The sequence below is a fragment of the Bos taurus genome, chromosome 9 (genome assembly GCF_002263795.3).
Source record: "Bos taurus isolate L1 Dominette 01449 registration number 42190680 breed Hereford chromosome 9, ARS-UCD2.0, whole genome shotgun sequence".
Lineage (NCBI taxonomy): Eukaryota > Metazoa > Chordata > Mammalia > Artiodactyla > Bovidae > Bos > Bos taurus.
In genome coordinates this window covers 88,424,680-88,440,638 of record NC_037336.1, presented here as the reverse complement: position 1 = coordinate 88,440,638, position 15,959 = coordinate 88,424,680, and the positions used below count along the sequence as shown (strand labels likewise).

The window sequence follows — 15,959 nt, the reverse complement described above, 5'->3', positions numbered from 1 at the left end:
AAGCCTCCAGCCCCAATAGGTGGAGAGAAGTTTCCTCGCCTCGGCTGCACATGGTTTGCAGAAGTTTGGCTGGAGCGTAGCGCGGAGCCTGGGTGGGAGCGGCAGCGTACTTAGTGCTGCAGGCGGCGGCGGCGGCGGCGGCGGCAGAGCAGCAGGAGGCGGAGGCGGGCGGGGGGAGGGGAGGCGGCTGGTGGGGGGGGGGGCGGAGGGGGCTCTTGCCGCCACAGCTCTCTCGCCGCCTCTCCCCCCCGGCGGGAGCCGCTCTCAGCCTCTTTGCACTAGTCGCTCCGCTCTCTCGGTCATGTGACCTTAACGTAACCGGACAGGAAAAGCCCCGCCGCCGCCGCGCCGGAGACACCGACCGCGGCGGCAGCAGCAGCAGCAGCGAGAGGCAGAGGCGGCGGCGGCGGCGGGGAGCACGGCCAAGGCTGCCCAGCGGTGCCTCCTCCACACCGCCCTCCCTCCCCGCCGCAGCAGCACCGGCGACAGGTAAGCGCGCACCGCCGCCGCCTCCCGGGGCCGGTGCCCACGTGCCGCCCCCACAGCCCAGGCTCCGGGAAGGCGGAGGGCGGGGGCCACCGGAGCGCGCAAACGGTTCCGGCAGCGGCGGTGGCAACAAAGAAGACGAATGACCCCCACCCCCCAGTCCCGGGGCTTCGGGTGAAGGCAGGCGGAGGGCCCGGGCCACACGGGGACCCGGTTCTGGGAAGCGAGGGCGAGGGGGCACCCCGCGGGGAGCGGGGGCGGCGGCGCCTGGCGCCGGGGCTCTGGCCGCCTGACAAAACCATCCCCCGGAGCCAGGCGGCGGCGAGTCGGCGGCGGCTCCATCCGGGGCTTTGCGGGAGGGGGAGGGGACGGAAGCCGAGAGGGCGGGCGGCGGAGCGGAGGAGGGAGGGAGGGAGGAAGGGGAGGGGGGGCGATTCGCGTTCCGTTCCCCGTCGCCGGTCCCTCCCTTCCCACCGCCACCGCGAAGCGCGTCCCGAACGGCGGCGGCCGGTGAGCGTCCCGCGCTGGAGCCCAGAGAGGCGGGCCCGTCAGGTGCGTAATCCTTCCGACGCCTCGCCGCCGCCTCCTGCTGCCGCCGCTGCCGCTGCTTCTTCAGCGGCAAGGCCGCGAGCTGCGGAAGTGGGTTTGGGGGAGGGGAGCGGGGAGGGAGGGGGAGGGGAGGGATCCGGTCGGACCGGAGCAGGCCCGGCCTCTCTGGCGCTTCTCCCAGCTGCAGCGGCTCCTACAGCTGCTGCCGCTACTGCTGCGGCTCCGCCTCCCCGCTCGCGGGCGGGGGCGCGCACGCGCGCTTCCGGCCTCCTCGGGTCTCGCGCTGTCTCCCGCTCTCGCGCGCGCTCTTCCCCTCGCCCTGTCTGGCCACCTCCCCGCCCCCGGCGCCGAGCTGTTGCGCCGGCCGGGGCGTTGCGCACGGCGTAGGCGTCGGCATTGTGTTAAACTCCGCGGGACTTGGGCGAGCGCGCGCGCGCACGCGGGACTGAGGGTGGCGGAGAGCGGAGAGCGTGAGGCGCGGCCCGAGTGCGTCGCTCCTCCTCTCCCCTCCCCTCTCCTCTATCTCCCTCGGGGCTGGGGGCGGGGCCTGAGTGCCCGGCGCCGCGGCCCCGCCGGGCCCTCCTCCGGTCCGGGCGGTCCCGCCCCGGCCCGGCCCCCGCCTCTTGAGGCGGGGCGGAGCGAGGCTGACTGGGCGGCCGTTGGGCCGCTCTCGGGCGGGCGGGGAATGCGGGCCTCCTTGGGCACTGCCCGGGGCCGCCCGCTGCGGCCTCTGCAGCCGGTGTGGGCTCGCTGAGCGGCGGCCTCGAGCTTCCGCTCCACGGGCGATCTGCGCCACGGATAAGCCGAGACTCGCCCAGGGCTGCGCTGTGGTTTCTTGGCTGCTTGGCCTTGGGCCGTGAGACCCGCCTCTGAGCCGCGCTCCCCGCAGATGGGGCCCTCACACCCGAATAGAGCTCCGCGGAGGGGAGGTTGGGGCTCGGAGGCTGCTTGCAGGGGCCAGAGTCGTTTTCTCTGTGTGGCGAAACCCCCAAACCATGAATTTTTAAACAAGGCTGCATAGACTGTTAATGGCCGAAAATGCTTTAAGAAGCAACGTTGTTGTCACTTTTAGCTGGTAATGAATTAAGAGGGCAATGAAGGCAAGGGCAGCAGAGCAGGCAAGAAAGTGATTGGGTGGAGTGAAAATGCAGTTACTGCTACGCCATTTACTGCACGGACTTCATCTGCTGAACTCCTAATTATGCCCTAGGGAAATAACCCAGGCCCGTTGCTCCCCCCGCTGTCTGCAGTGTTCTTTAGCTCTTCATCTTACAGCCCACTTAGAGTGTGACTCTCAAAAGTCTGTTCGTTTTCATAGGTTATTGTTTTAGTAAAATAAAGCATTAAAAGATCGGTGCCCCGGGGCTCAAGCAGAACTCTAAGGTGCTCTGGATTTCCTTAAATGGGCTGCCCAGTCCTCTCTAGGACGGATCATCTGTTTTGACCCTAATGGGTCACTGAAGTAGGGTGTAAATACCAACATCATTTTTAGTCTGAGGGGCTTGACATTTTAATAGAAAATCAGAATTAAATTTTAAACCCTCATTTCTCTGATTTATTACAAACCAAAATTAATTGTTAAAGTACATTTTTATTTTGCATTCCAAGTAATCTTGTGTGTCTAGGGCGTTTTCAAACTGCTGAAAGTAATTTTAAAGATGCTTGTGACTAATACTACATTCCTTTAAACTGGGCGTTTCTCACTTAATTTGTGGTTTGTAGAAGTTTATTTTCTAGCCAAAGAATTGACCTGTTACTGAAACCACCGCAAGATCTCAAAGTACAAGAAGTGGTATACCAGTAGTATTAGTGTCACAAGCGGTCAACAGTGGAGTCCTGGTAGAAGGTGGCAGACAAACCACCGCTAGAGCTTTGCTGCACAGACCAGCTGCCTGCTTGCCCATTTTAAAACTTTTCTTCAAAAAGAGTGTAAATATATTGTGCTCCCCAAACTCTTCTACTGGAATCCTCCAGCAGCACAGAATAAACACTAGATTCTGCCACCATGACCATTTCTTTTTTCTCTGATGATTAATAGGAACTTTGCACTATCTTCCAAAACCTGCACTTTTGTAATGTAAAAATTTTATTAAATAATATAAAATCGTATTTACCCAAGGAAGATATGTTACCCTGTATACATGGCCCTGTATAGGGAGATGCGCTTTCCCTGTCTTTGGAATCATGCACCTAGAAGCAGGGCATGAAGGAAACAGCTAAGGCTGGCGTACAGCCTTTGCTTGGGGTCAGCTTTGTTGATGCTGGAGACTCTCCTGCCGTTTCTTAACCTGTGTCTTGCTGCTTCACCCCTGGACCTACTTGCCTTTCTTTTGAGTAACTTTGAGCCTTTGAACAAGTAGTGCATCGCCACGCCCTCAACAGTTAGGGAGGAACTGCTGGTCAGCTGGAGGCTTTACCATGAGCTTCAAAATACACCTGACAAAGGGGCATTTGTTCCTTTTCCTACTTCTGTATAATCTTTGGGTCATAAAGCATGGCCCTGAAAATCAAAAAGAGAATTGCAAATTGTTTTTTCCTTGAAGGAAAAAAAACTTTTAACATTCTAACCATTAAATCAACACTTACTAACAACCTTTTTAATGCTCAAGTAGGTTATAATTTTTATTACCAAATTCAAGATAAATAATTAAATATTAACTTTGAATCCACAGTAATAAGAGTCAGTGTTTTACAGTGCTAATATGCCCTTAAGAGAGGAGTCAGTAGCCATAGAGAGAACACTTATGAGGAGTTGGCTGTCCAAGAAAGATGGTTAAGACCTTTTTCTTTTTGTTTTTTCTTCTTTTTTTTAATGCAAAGGCCAAATTTGAGACTTGCATTTTAGGCTCAAATGCATAATCTTCTGCTCACATGCATCAGGTTTGTTTGCATCATGTGATATTCACACATCAATAAAACTGTGCAGAAAGATAAGAATTTGTAAAGCACATTACTATATCTGGCTAAGTACTGATCAAACAAATTTTTTCCTTTACAAGACAACTTTCATGTACAGTTTCTTTAGTGTGCACTCCTGAGTTCTGCATGAAGCAAGGGTAAACATCAAAACTGTGTGAGAACAATATCAACGTATATACACGTTTTCCTACACACCACCTAGTCATTTAGATTCTCCAAGTCCCTAAAGTGATTCTGAACAGGGATTGTCTTAAATACGGTCTGCCATCCCCTGTGAATCCCCAGGATCTTTTTTCACGTTCCAAGAGGTCAAAGCTATTTTCATATTGGTACTAAGATGTTACTGGCCTTTTTCACTGTTGACAAAATGTGTCAACACTGGGGAAGTCTGCATAATTCAAATGAGCTGACATTTTCCAAATGACCAGTGGATGACATTGTCTTGAATGGGTAAAAGATTGATTCAAAGTGCAAGACACAACAATGAATTTTACCATAGTAGAGCAGGAAAATTTCATTCATTGATATACTTTAAGATCCCACAACTAACCTCTAAGAAACTACTGCTTGTCAAGTTTTGGTGTAATATCGAAGAATAATATCCACAATTACCTGAAAAGGCTATTAAATGCTTCTTTTTTATTTTCAACTGCGTATGTGTGTGAGACTCGATTTTCTTTAATACTCAACCAAAACAGACATAACAGAATAACTGGAGAAGCAGGGTAAATGCAGAATCCAATTGTCTTCTATCAGAGATTTGTAAAAATACAAAAAGATACCACTTGAAATTAAAAAAAAAAAGCCACTTCACTTTTTTTATTCTTTTGGAAAATATAATTATTTTTATTTTTTTATTTTTCACAAATATGTGTTATTTATATTAATGTGCAATGGGCTTATTATTGGTATGTCTGATTGAATTAATATTTTTAAATTTCTCAGTTTTAATTTCTAATATAAATATAAATACTTATTTTCCACATAAACAAAAGCTCTTTGATGTACTCAGTAATTATAAAGAGTATGAAGGTTCCTGATGCCAAAAATTTGAGAAACCTTGAAATAAAATAGTGAAGTAAATTATTCCATTAAGACTGATCTACAAATACATTTGGAGCTCCTTTCTGAGGAGGTATATATTCTGAGCTATCCCTATAGGTGATTCTATTTTCCTCAGATTTCCTCAGATTATATTTCCTAGTCATGATACAGCATATGAAAAAGAATGGCAATCTACTTTGGGATTACTAGAAGCAAATTAAATTAGGTTTTAAATTTTGCTGCATGGTCATATTAGGTTTCCTTAAAGTTGATTGTAGCATAATACCTTTAGAACTATCACTTTAACATCAACTCTTTATCAGCATAAATCTCTGACCTGCTTCTCCTTGATACCCAAACCATCCATGAACTGCCTCCTTCTGACCTTAACTTATACTCAAATTAAAAACTAATTTTAATGTTCACTTAAGCGAAATACAATTTTAAAGAAATATTTTACAAGTGCCTTGCTATTCAAAGTCAAAATAAGTGCCATTGGTTAGCGTATGTCCCCTCTTTTTGTAATTTCTATGGTGGATTAACTAAAGAACTCTTAAGAAATATATGCCAGTCTGTCACCACAACTAAATAAGATACATTTCCTAGCCTTGAAATACAGTTTTAAAATATATTAAAATTCAAACAGCTAGCCACATTCAAGTTTACTTTATAGGCCTTCAAATATTAATTATTAATAATACTAATTGAAAAAGCTATTTTTTTCCTCCTGGTAAGTGGTCTAAACTACTTGAAAGAATCAATCTTACTTGTGGATAGTGCTTTTCTGTTACTGATGTGTCCTGTGCATTGCAATATTCATTTATGCTTCACTTAAATAAAATCAAAGACTTCAGAGGACCCTTTCAGTGCCCTTGAAATGGGTAGTCTAAGTGATATTTAGTATCTTAGAAGGGCTATTATCTTTAAAAAGTGAATCATCAATTCCCCAAAGCTGTTTTGGTCTCCTGTTCTTATACCAAAAATGAAGGAGGAACTTGAGTTGTCAGAGTATAGTGTGATTATATTCATCCCATTCAGCTATTTATCCAAAAGATGAGTAACTTAAGGATCAGCCCACCATGTGTCTATGTGATGGCAGCTAAAAGTACTGGTCATCTAGGTAGTGTCCTATTTTCAGAGTGATTCAGTGATAAAAGCCGAAGCATTAAAGTGTTATTAATCTGTTTCAACATACTGTGTCTTACAGTCTCTGAATTTACTTAAGGAAAAAACCACTTGTACAAATATACATAATAGAGAAGACATTCTATGAAATCCCACTTTTAAGAATTGACTCTCTATCTCTAATTTTCTTTAGTTCCTCTACTCCCAATTCTGATATGGTAAAACAAATGATTTTTTATTTGTTTGTTTGTTTAAGTTCCATTTATAGTGTTGAATGGGTGGGGGCTTTATTATATAGGTCTTCAGTTTTACATCAGGTTGTTGGCCCTCTGTGACTGGGACTGATGGTGCTGTCACTCACTAAAGCCAGACATCCTGGAGTGAGAAGTCAAGTGGGCCTTAGAAAACATTACTACCAACAAAGCTAGTGAGGTATTTCAAATCCTAAAAGATAATATTGTTAAAGTGCTGCACTCAATGTGCCAGCCATTTTGGAAAACTCCAGCCACAGGTCTGGAAAAGATCAGTTTTCATTCCAATCCCAAAGAAGGGCAGTGCCAAAGAATGTTCAAACCACCATACAATTGCATTCATTTCACATGCTAGCAAGGTATTGCTCAAAATCCTTCAAGCTAGTCTTCAACAATATGTGAACCAAGAACTTCCAGATGTTCAAGCTGGATGTAGAAAAGGAAGAGGAACCAGAGATCAAATTGCCAACATCGGTTGGATCATAGAAAAAGGAATTTTTTAAAAGTCTGCTTCTTTGGTTACACTAAAGCCTTTGTGTGGATCACAAGAAACTATGGAAAATTCTTGAAGAGATGGGAATACCAGACCACCTTACCTGCCTCCTGAGAAATCTGTACACAGGTCAAGAAGCAACAGTTAGAACTGGACATGGAACAATGGACTTGTTCAGAGTTGGAAAAGGAGTATGCCACCCTGCTTATTTAACTTGTATGCAGAGTACATCATATGAAATGCCAGGCTGAATGACTCATAAGCTGGAATCGAGATTGCCAGGAGAAATATCAATAACCTCATATATGCAGGTGACCCCACTCTAATGACAGAAAGTAAAGAGGAACTAAAGAGCCTCTTGATGAAACTGAAAGAGGAGAGTGAAAAAGCTGACTTAAAACTCAACATTCAAAAAACTAAGATCATGATGTCCAGTCCCATCCCATCACTTTATGGCAAATAGATGGAGAAAAAGCGGAAATGGTGACAGATTTTATTTTCTTAGGCTCCAAATTCACTGCAAACAGTGACTACAGCCATGAAATTAAAAGACACTTGCAAAAAAAAAAAAAAGACACTTGCTCCTTGGAAGAAAAGCTATGACAAACCTAGACAGCATATTAAAAAGCGGAGACATCACTTTGCCGACAAAGGTATATAGTAAAGGCTATCATCTTCCCAGTAGTCATGTATGGTTGTGAGAGTTAGACCATAAAGAAGGCTGAGTACCGAAGAACTGATGCTTTCGAACTGTGGTGCTGGAGAAGACTCGAGAGTCCCTTGGACAGAAAGGAGATCAAACCAGTCAGTTCTAAACGAAATCAACCCTGAATATTCATTGGGAAGACTGATGCTGAAGCTCCCATATTTTGGCCACCTGATGCCAAAGTATTGGAGCTGACTCATTGGAAAAGACCCTGATCTGGGAAAGATTGAGGGCAGAAGGAGAAGGGGGTGGCAGAGGATGAGATGTTAGAAAGCATCACTGACTCACTGGACATGAGTTTGAGCAAACTCCAGGAGATGGTGAAGGATGGCGAAGCCTGGCGTGCTGCAGTTCCTGGGGTCACAGAGTCAGACATGACTTAATGACTGAACAACAATAGAGCAAGGTAGTATTGTGTAAAGAGTGTGAAATTTATTCCCAGAATACCAGGGTTCAGTGGACCCCTGTTAGGTTACAGTTTTAACGTCTTTGAATTATCATGTAGTGATTTAAGGATGTGACTTCTGGATTCAGACACACCTGGCTTCTCCAAAGACTTTGTGACATAAATCAAGATTTTGGAGCTCCGGGCCAATAGCAGTATATATAGAGAGACCATCAAGTTCTCTGTGTCCCGACTGGAGTGTCTCAAAGTATCTCATTCCCAACATGTCTGGATCTAACCTTGTGATCGTCTCCCACAAAACTGGGTTTCTGCCCGTGTGTCCTCCACTGGGGAGAATCACATGATGTACGCAGTTACACAAGTTAGAAATCTAGGGGTTGTCTAAGATACCTTGATTCCGCACCCCCCCCCACCCTCCTCCGTTTAATCCACCAATCAACCAGTTCTGTTGATTTTTTTAATCTTCTGTGTTTTAAATTCTGTCCATCTCCCTCTATCTTCATCACCACCATCCAATTTGTCATCTGTCATCTAGACAACTGGAAGACCTCTGCTCTCAACCACTTCTAACAGGTCTCCTCTTGCCCCCCACTCTGCCAACACCCCCCCCCCAATTTGGTTAGCCCTCCAGCTGCAGCCAGAATGATATGTACATCATAGGCAACTGGTCATGTTACCCTGCTTCAAGTCCGCCTTGGCAGCTCCTCTTGCTCTTAAGATATGGTCCAGAATCCTTAACAAGACTAGAGTCTCCCACCTCACCTGCCTCGTTTCCTCTCTGGCTCTTTGCCCTTCAGTGACATTGACCCTTTTTCTCTGTTCCCCAGTTCCCATCTTGCTCCCTCCTATCTTAAGGCCTTTGTAAATGCTGACCCCTTGGCTTGGGATACTCCATCTTTGCCCGGTTAACTCTTCTCATTCTTTCAGTTCAGTTGCTCAGTCGTGTCCCAAGTCTTTGCGACCCCATGGATTATAACACGCCAGGCCTCCGTGTCATAACCAACTCCCAGGGTCTACCCAAACTCATTTCCATTGATTCAGTGATGCCATCCAAGCATCTCATCCTCTGTCCACCCCTTCTCCTCCCGCCCTCAATCTTTCCCAGCATCAGGATGTTTTCAAGTGAGTCAGCGCTTCACATCAGGTAGCCAAAGTATTGGAGTTTGAGCTTCAACATCAGTCCTTCCAATGAACACTCAGGACTGTTTAGGTTGGTCATAACTTTCCTTCCAAGGAGTAAGCTTTTAATTTCATGGCTGCAGTCACCATCAGCAGTGATTTTGGAGCCCCCTCAAATTAAGTCTGACACTGTTTCCCCATCTATTTGCCATGAAGTGATGGGGCCGGTTGCCATGATCTTAGTTTCTGAATGTGGAGCTTTAAGCCAACTTTTCACTCTCCTCTTTCACTTTCATCAAGAGGCTCTTTAGTTCTTCACTTTCTGCCATAAGGATGGTGTCATCTGCATTTCTGAGGTTAGTGATATTTCTCCAAGCAATCCTGATTCCAGCTTGTGCTTCCTCCAGCCCAGCATTTCTGCATATAAGTTAAATAAGCAGGGTGACAATATACAGCCTTGACGTACTCCTTTTCCTATTTGGAACCAGTCTGTTGTTCCATGTCCAGTTCTAACTGTTGCTTCCTGACCTGCATACAGATTTCTCAAGAGGCACGTCAGGTGGTCTGGTATTCCCATCTTTCAGAACTTCCACAGTTTACTGTGATCTACAGAGTCAAAGGCTTTGCCGTAGTCAGTAAAGCAGAAGTAGATGTTTTTATGGAATCCTCTTGCTTTTTCTATGATCCAGCAGATGTTGGTAATTTGATCTTTGGTTCCTCTGCTTTTTCTAAGACCAGCTAGAACATCTGGAAGTTCACGGTTTACATATTGTTGAAGCCTGGCTTAGAGAATTTTGAGCATTACTGTACTAGCATTTGAGATGAGTGCAATTATGCAGTAGTTTGAGCATTCTTTGGCGTTGCCTTTCTTTAGGATTGGAATGAAAACTGACCTTTTCCAGTCCTGTGGCCACTGCTGAGTTTTCCAAATTTGCTGGCATACTTAGTGAAGCACTTTCACAGCTTCATCTTTTCAGTTCAGTTCAGTTCAGTCGCTCAGTCGTGTCCAACTCTTTGCGACCCCATGAGTTGCAGCACACCAGGCCTCCCTGACCATCACCAACTCCCGGAGTTCACTCAGACTCATGTCCATAGAGTCAGTGATGCCGTCCAGCCATCTCATCCTCTGTCATCCCCTTCTCCTCCTGCCCCCAATCCCTCCCAGCATCAGAGTCTTTTCCAATGAGTCAACTCTTTGCATGAGGTGGCCAAAGTATTGGAGTTTCAGCTTCAGCATCATTCCCTCCAAAGAAATCCCAGGACTGATCTCCTTCAGAATGGACTGGTTGGATCTCCTTGCAGTCCAAGGGACTCTGAAGAGCCTTCTCCAACACCACAGTTCAAAAGCATCAATTCTTCAGTGCTCAGCTTTCTTCACAGTCCAACTCTCACATCCATACATGACCACTGGAAAAACCATAGCCTTGACTAGACGGACCTTTGTTGGCAAAGTAATGTTTCTGCTTTTCAATATGCTATCTAGGTTGGTCATAACCTTTCTTCCAAGGAGTAAGCATCTTTTAATTTCATGGCTGCAGTCACCATCTGCAGTGATAGGATTTGAAATAGCTCAACTGGAATTCCATCACCTCCACTAGCTTTGTTCATAGTGATGCTTCCTAAGGCCCACTTGACTTCACATTCTACGATGTCTGGCTCTAGGTGAGTGATAACACCATCGAGATTATCTGAGTCATTAAGATCTTTTATGTACAGTTCTTCTATGTATTCTTGCCACCTCTTCTTAGTATCTTTTGCTTCTGTTAGGTCCATACCATTTCTGTCCTTTATTGTGCCCATCTTGGCATGAAATATTTCCTTGGCATCTAATTTTCTTGAAGAGATCTCTAGTCTTTCCCATTCTGTTGTTTTCCTCTATTTCTTTGCACTGATCACTGAGGAAGGCTTTCTTATCTCTCCTTGCTGTTCTTTAGAACTCTGCATTCAAATGGGTATATCTTTCCTTTTCTCCTTTGCTTTTCACTTCCCTTCTTTTCACAGCTATTTGTAAGGCCTCCTCAGACAGCCATTTTGTTTTTTTGCATTTCTTTTTCTTGGGGATGGTCTTGATCCCTGTCTCCTGTACAATGTCATGAACCTCTGTCCATAGTTCATCAGGCACTATGTCTATCAGATATAGTCCCTTAAATCTATTTCTCACTTCCACTGTATAATCATAAGGAATTTGATTTAGGTCATACCTGAATGGTCTTGACTAGACGGACCTTTGCTGGCAAAGTAATGTCTCTGCTTTTGAATATGCTATCTAGGTTGGTTATAACTTTCCTTCCAAGGAGTAAGTGTCTTTTAATTTCATGGCTACAGTCACCATCAGCAGTGATTTTGGAGCCCAAAAAAATAAAGTCTCACACTGTTTGCACTGTTTCCCCATCTGTTTCCCATGAAGTGATGGGACCGGATGCCATGATCTTCGTTTTCTGAATGTTGAGCTTTAAGCCAACTTTATCACTCTCCTCTTTCACTTTCATCAAGAGGCTTTTTATTTCCTCTTCATTTTCTGCCAATTAATAAAAATAATCATTTATAATTACTTGTTCTATTCCAAGCCTTCTTAGTACTTTACATGTATTACCCCCCCCCCCTTTTTTTTTTTGGACAACCATGAGACTTATTTACAGATTCCATGAGGCAAGTCTAGACAAGGCTATGGTTTTTCCAGTGGTCATGTATGGATGTGAGAGTTGGACCATAAAGAAAGCTGAGTGCCAAAGAATTGGTGCTTTTGAACTGTGGTGTTGGAGAAGACTCTTGAGAGTCCCTTGGACTGCAAGGAGATCTGACCAGTCCACTCTAAAGGAGATCAGTCCTGGGTATTCATTGGAAGGAATGATGCTGAAGCTGAAACTCCAATGCTTTGGCCACATCATGCAAAGAGTTGACTCATTGGAACAGACTCTGATGCTGGGGATTGGGGGCTGGAGGAGAAGGGGACAACAGAGGATGAGATGGCTGGATGGCATCACCGACTCTATGGACATGGGTTTGGGTGAACTCTGGGAGTTGGTGATGGACAGGGAGGCCTGGTGTGCTGCAATTCATGGGATCACAAAGAGTCGGACACGACTGAGTGACTGAACTGAATGGTCTCATGGTTTTCCCTACTTTCTTCAATTTAAGTCTGAATTTGGCAATAAGGAGTTTATGATCTGAGCCATAGTCAGCTCCCAGTCTTGTTTTTGCTGACTGTATAGAGCTTCTCCATCTTTGGCTGCAAAGAATGTAATCAGTCTATCTTCGGTATTGACCATCTTGTGATGTCCATGTGTAGAGTCTTCTCTTGAGTTGTTGAAAGAGAGTATTTGTTCTTTATGGTCCAAATCTCACATCTGTACATGACTAGTCTAGCAGAAAAATGATAGCCTTGACTATATCTCTTTTTTGGCAAAGTGATGTCTCTGCTTTTTAATTCACTAGGTTTAATACATCTAGGTCTGTCATACCTTTTCTTCCAAGGAGCAAGTGTCTTTTAATTTCATGGCTGCAGTCACTGTCCACATGCTTTGATTGTTAATCATTATAATTAGCAATGAAACAAATAGTAAGAAGACAGTATACCGTGGTATTGATCAGGATTAAATTATGTGTGTGAAGGGTTATTATAAACTATAAAGCACTGTTAAGAACATAATTACTAGCACGAAGAAACGAGGTGACATTTTAAAATTGAAAATTTCTTCCAAAATACAGCACACTTTAAATTGATGAGAATTTGAGGTTAATCTAGGAAAAATAGAAATTGAACTTTTACCCCAATCACCCAACTAGTCAGGGGCCAATCTGTGATTAGAACTCAGCACTCTTCTCTCTAAACATATAGTCATTCATTTAATGAATACTGAACACCAGAGAGTATGCTTAGGCACATGAGATAAAACAATAAATGGTAAGACTCAATGCCAACTTTCCAAAAGCATCAGGCAGGTTCATGGGTCCTCTGGAGGCAAAAAGACCCTCCAGTCTTGAAGGTCAGGGGAATTTTGCAGAGGACAAGTAGAGGTAGGGGAAGGGACAGGTCGTCAGCAGTGGGTCCCTCTGCAAGGGGCACATTCCAAGGCCCAGTTCAAACTGGTCCCATCTCCTGACCGTGAGAGTAGAAATCAGGTTGCTGAGCTGCTCAGCTTTGAGAGCGAGGCCTGTGAGCAGTGAGGGTTATGTACTGTTAGTAGCCCAAGAATGGCCTGGGCATTGAGGATCTTCTGGGCAAAGAAAACTGCAGCTCATCTCCCAGTTCATCCAATTCCCCACGTGAGTAAAATACATCATTTTATCTCCTTTGTCATCAACACACTCAAATGAAACTGGATTTGTGATAATGCTTGGACTTTTAGAACAAATGGGATACTTGATGATCACTTGGTAAAGACTACTATACGGACAGTCTTGAATCCAGAAAACAATTATACATAGCTTAGTGTCATAAAGTAACATTTTATGTTGTAATTTTTTTGCGTATGTTCCATATGTTGAATACAGTGCCACTGTCCTGCCTCTAGAAGTATATTCTGTCATTATGTCCATCTTTTTATGTAGAAAAGCCCTCCATCCCTAATAGGTATATGAATATTTGATATATTTTCTTGCAAAATAAAGAGGGAGCACACTCTGTCAGACCCCCAGTTTCAGGATTGGTTGGTTGGTTTTTAGTAGGTCTGGGCAGCCCAGAAGTCTGGAAACCAGTAGCTGAGATTAGCACTAGAGCATGGTGTGCAGAGTGAGCAGTGGTGGGGTCATCTGGGGTCATGCAAGCCATGCTGAGGAGTGTGGCTTTCATCCTGCAAGCCATGGGGAGACTCAAGAGGATTTTCAGCAGGATAGTAACATCAGATTTGCCCTGGGAGAGACAGTTCTAGCTAACCTGTTCTGTTTGGATAAATGGGAGAGGCTGGAGCTGGAAACAGGGAGATGAGCAGGGAGGTAGAGCTAAGGCATGGGGTGGGATGAAGAGTTTTAATTGGTGGCATGTGGGTGTCTGACCGACATGGGTTCCTGCCTTGGTCAAGGGGTGGATGATGGCGCCATGCGCTGAGCTGTGGATACAGATGGAGTGGGTTTGTGTCGATGGCTTTTATTGTCCTTTGGGGATTTGAGCTGATTTGCCTAGTCTGAATTTAGGGCTCAGCCCTAAATTGGCTGTGCGGGACAGCCAAGTGGGAGTGGATTGAATCACCACGGAGAGTCTGCAGAGAAGCAAGCTGTGGACCAAAGGCAGAGGAGCATCTGCAGACGAGGAACCTTGATGGGGGTTAAAATAGAATAAATAGCCAGAGGTGAGAGGAAAACCAGAGTGTGTTGTCCTGGAAGCAGGGCCTGAATATTTATGGAGCAGGAGGGAAGGATATTAAATGCCGCAGAGAGGTCGAATAAGCTACTCTTGCATCGGGCTGGGGAAGAGGCCCTCAGTGACCTTGGTGGGCAACACAGGGCAGCAGGAGTGATGCGGTTGGGTGAGCAGTCGATGGTGGGAAGAGCAGATGTCCATTTCCACAAAGGGAGGGTAGTTTGGAGCAGAGCCAGCCCATGAAGACGCTCAGTCCTCAGCCTACGTGGCATTGTGCAAGTAAAGCCTCACGGAAACGATTATGAAGGGGACCGCTGGGGCTAGAGCAGTACTCTCAGCTGGGCGGGGATGGAGGAGGGGCCCAGTACCCCATCCTACCCCCTTTTCTCACGCTCATTCATACACGAAAGAGTCGGGGTGGGGAGAAAGACATTTTTGGTCTCTAAGATTTTAAAAAATTGATGCATATGGGTTTTTCCCCCAATGTGAATTGGGGGAAAACATATGACACATTTTCTTTGTTTTTCCTCTTCTCAGAGACTCTAGACACGTGTTCTTCCTTCTGTATTTGAAAAACACTTTCAGTTCTTTTTTTATTCTAGATGGTCCTAAATTGAGATCCTAAAATAACTAGTAGACCCTCTTTAAAAAGAAACATTTTGCAGTTTTATCATAGTTTTATTATCATCTGAATAAGATACTTATGTTCATCTATTGATGGAATGAGGTGGGGAGCCATACGTTTTGCTAAATTGAAGAGATGATATATATTCGTTAATGTAATAACCCCAAACCTCAAAATCATCCTGTAAAATATTGATAAATTTGGTGAAAATTTTATATGTCAAAAATTCTCTAAAACAGAATCAAAAGAAAGTAAGAAAAATGTTATCATCAATATCCATGACAGAGGGCTCATTTCTTTATATAGAGTTCTGTAGTTCGATAAGGAAAAAATAAAATAACCTGATAGACAATGGGCAAAACTTATGAAGAGAAATAAGAGGAAGTAAAAATATACTTCAATTCATCAAATTCATGGAAAGTAAAAAGTGGTATTGGCAAAGAGTCTTTAAAAAGTGTTAATACCCAGTGTTGGCTAGAATGTGGGGAAATGGGTAGAGTTGGGAGTGGATGAATGCTAGTGTGTATCCTTAATATTTGAATCTCTTACAGCAATGTTTACACTTTAAAATAGCCATTAAAAATCTCCAATTAATTTTAAACTAACATACTTGTATGTAGTATGTTCCAACAAATCAAATGAATTCCAGTTTAAGTCCCAATTCTTGTATTTATGGATTCTGTAATCTTAGGCAAGCTACCTAACCTCTCTAAGCCTGTTTCCTCTTTTGTAAAATGTGGGTACCGTCTCTGTACTGAAGTGTTAGTTGCTCAGTCGTGTCTGACTCTTAAATGACCACATGGACTATAGCCCACCAGAGTCCTCTGCCCATGGAATTCTCCAGGCAAGAATACTGGAGTGGGTAAGCCATTCCCTTCTCCAGAGGATCTTCCCTACCCAGGGATTGAACCCAGGTCTCCTGGATTGCAGACAGATT

The 15,959-nt window shown here is 44.8% G+C and overlaps 1 protein-coding gene across 2 annotated transcripts in view; it reads left to right on the top strand.

Annotated features, from left to right (window-relative positions):
• Window positions 1-402: 402 nt before the first annotated feature.
• The window catches only part of ZBTB2 (zinc finger and BTB domain containing 2), a 28,634-nt gene continuing 13,077 nt past the window's right edge, over window positions 403-15,959 (top strand). Inside the window, exon 1 of one of the 2 annotated variants that reach the window (XM_005211048.3) lies at window positions 403-489. The gene's annotated coding sequence lies outside the window, so the exon portion shown is untranslated. Of the gene's footprint in view, window positions 490-948; window positions 1,039-15,959 lie in introns of those variants that run through there. The other variant, XM_005211049.5, reaches the window with a different exon arrangement.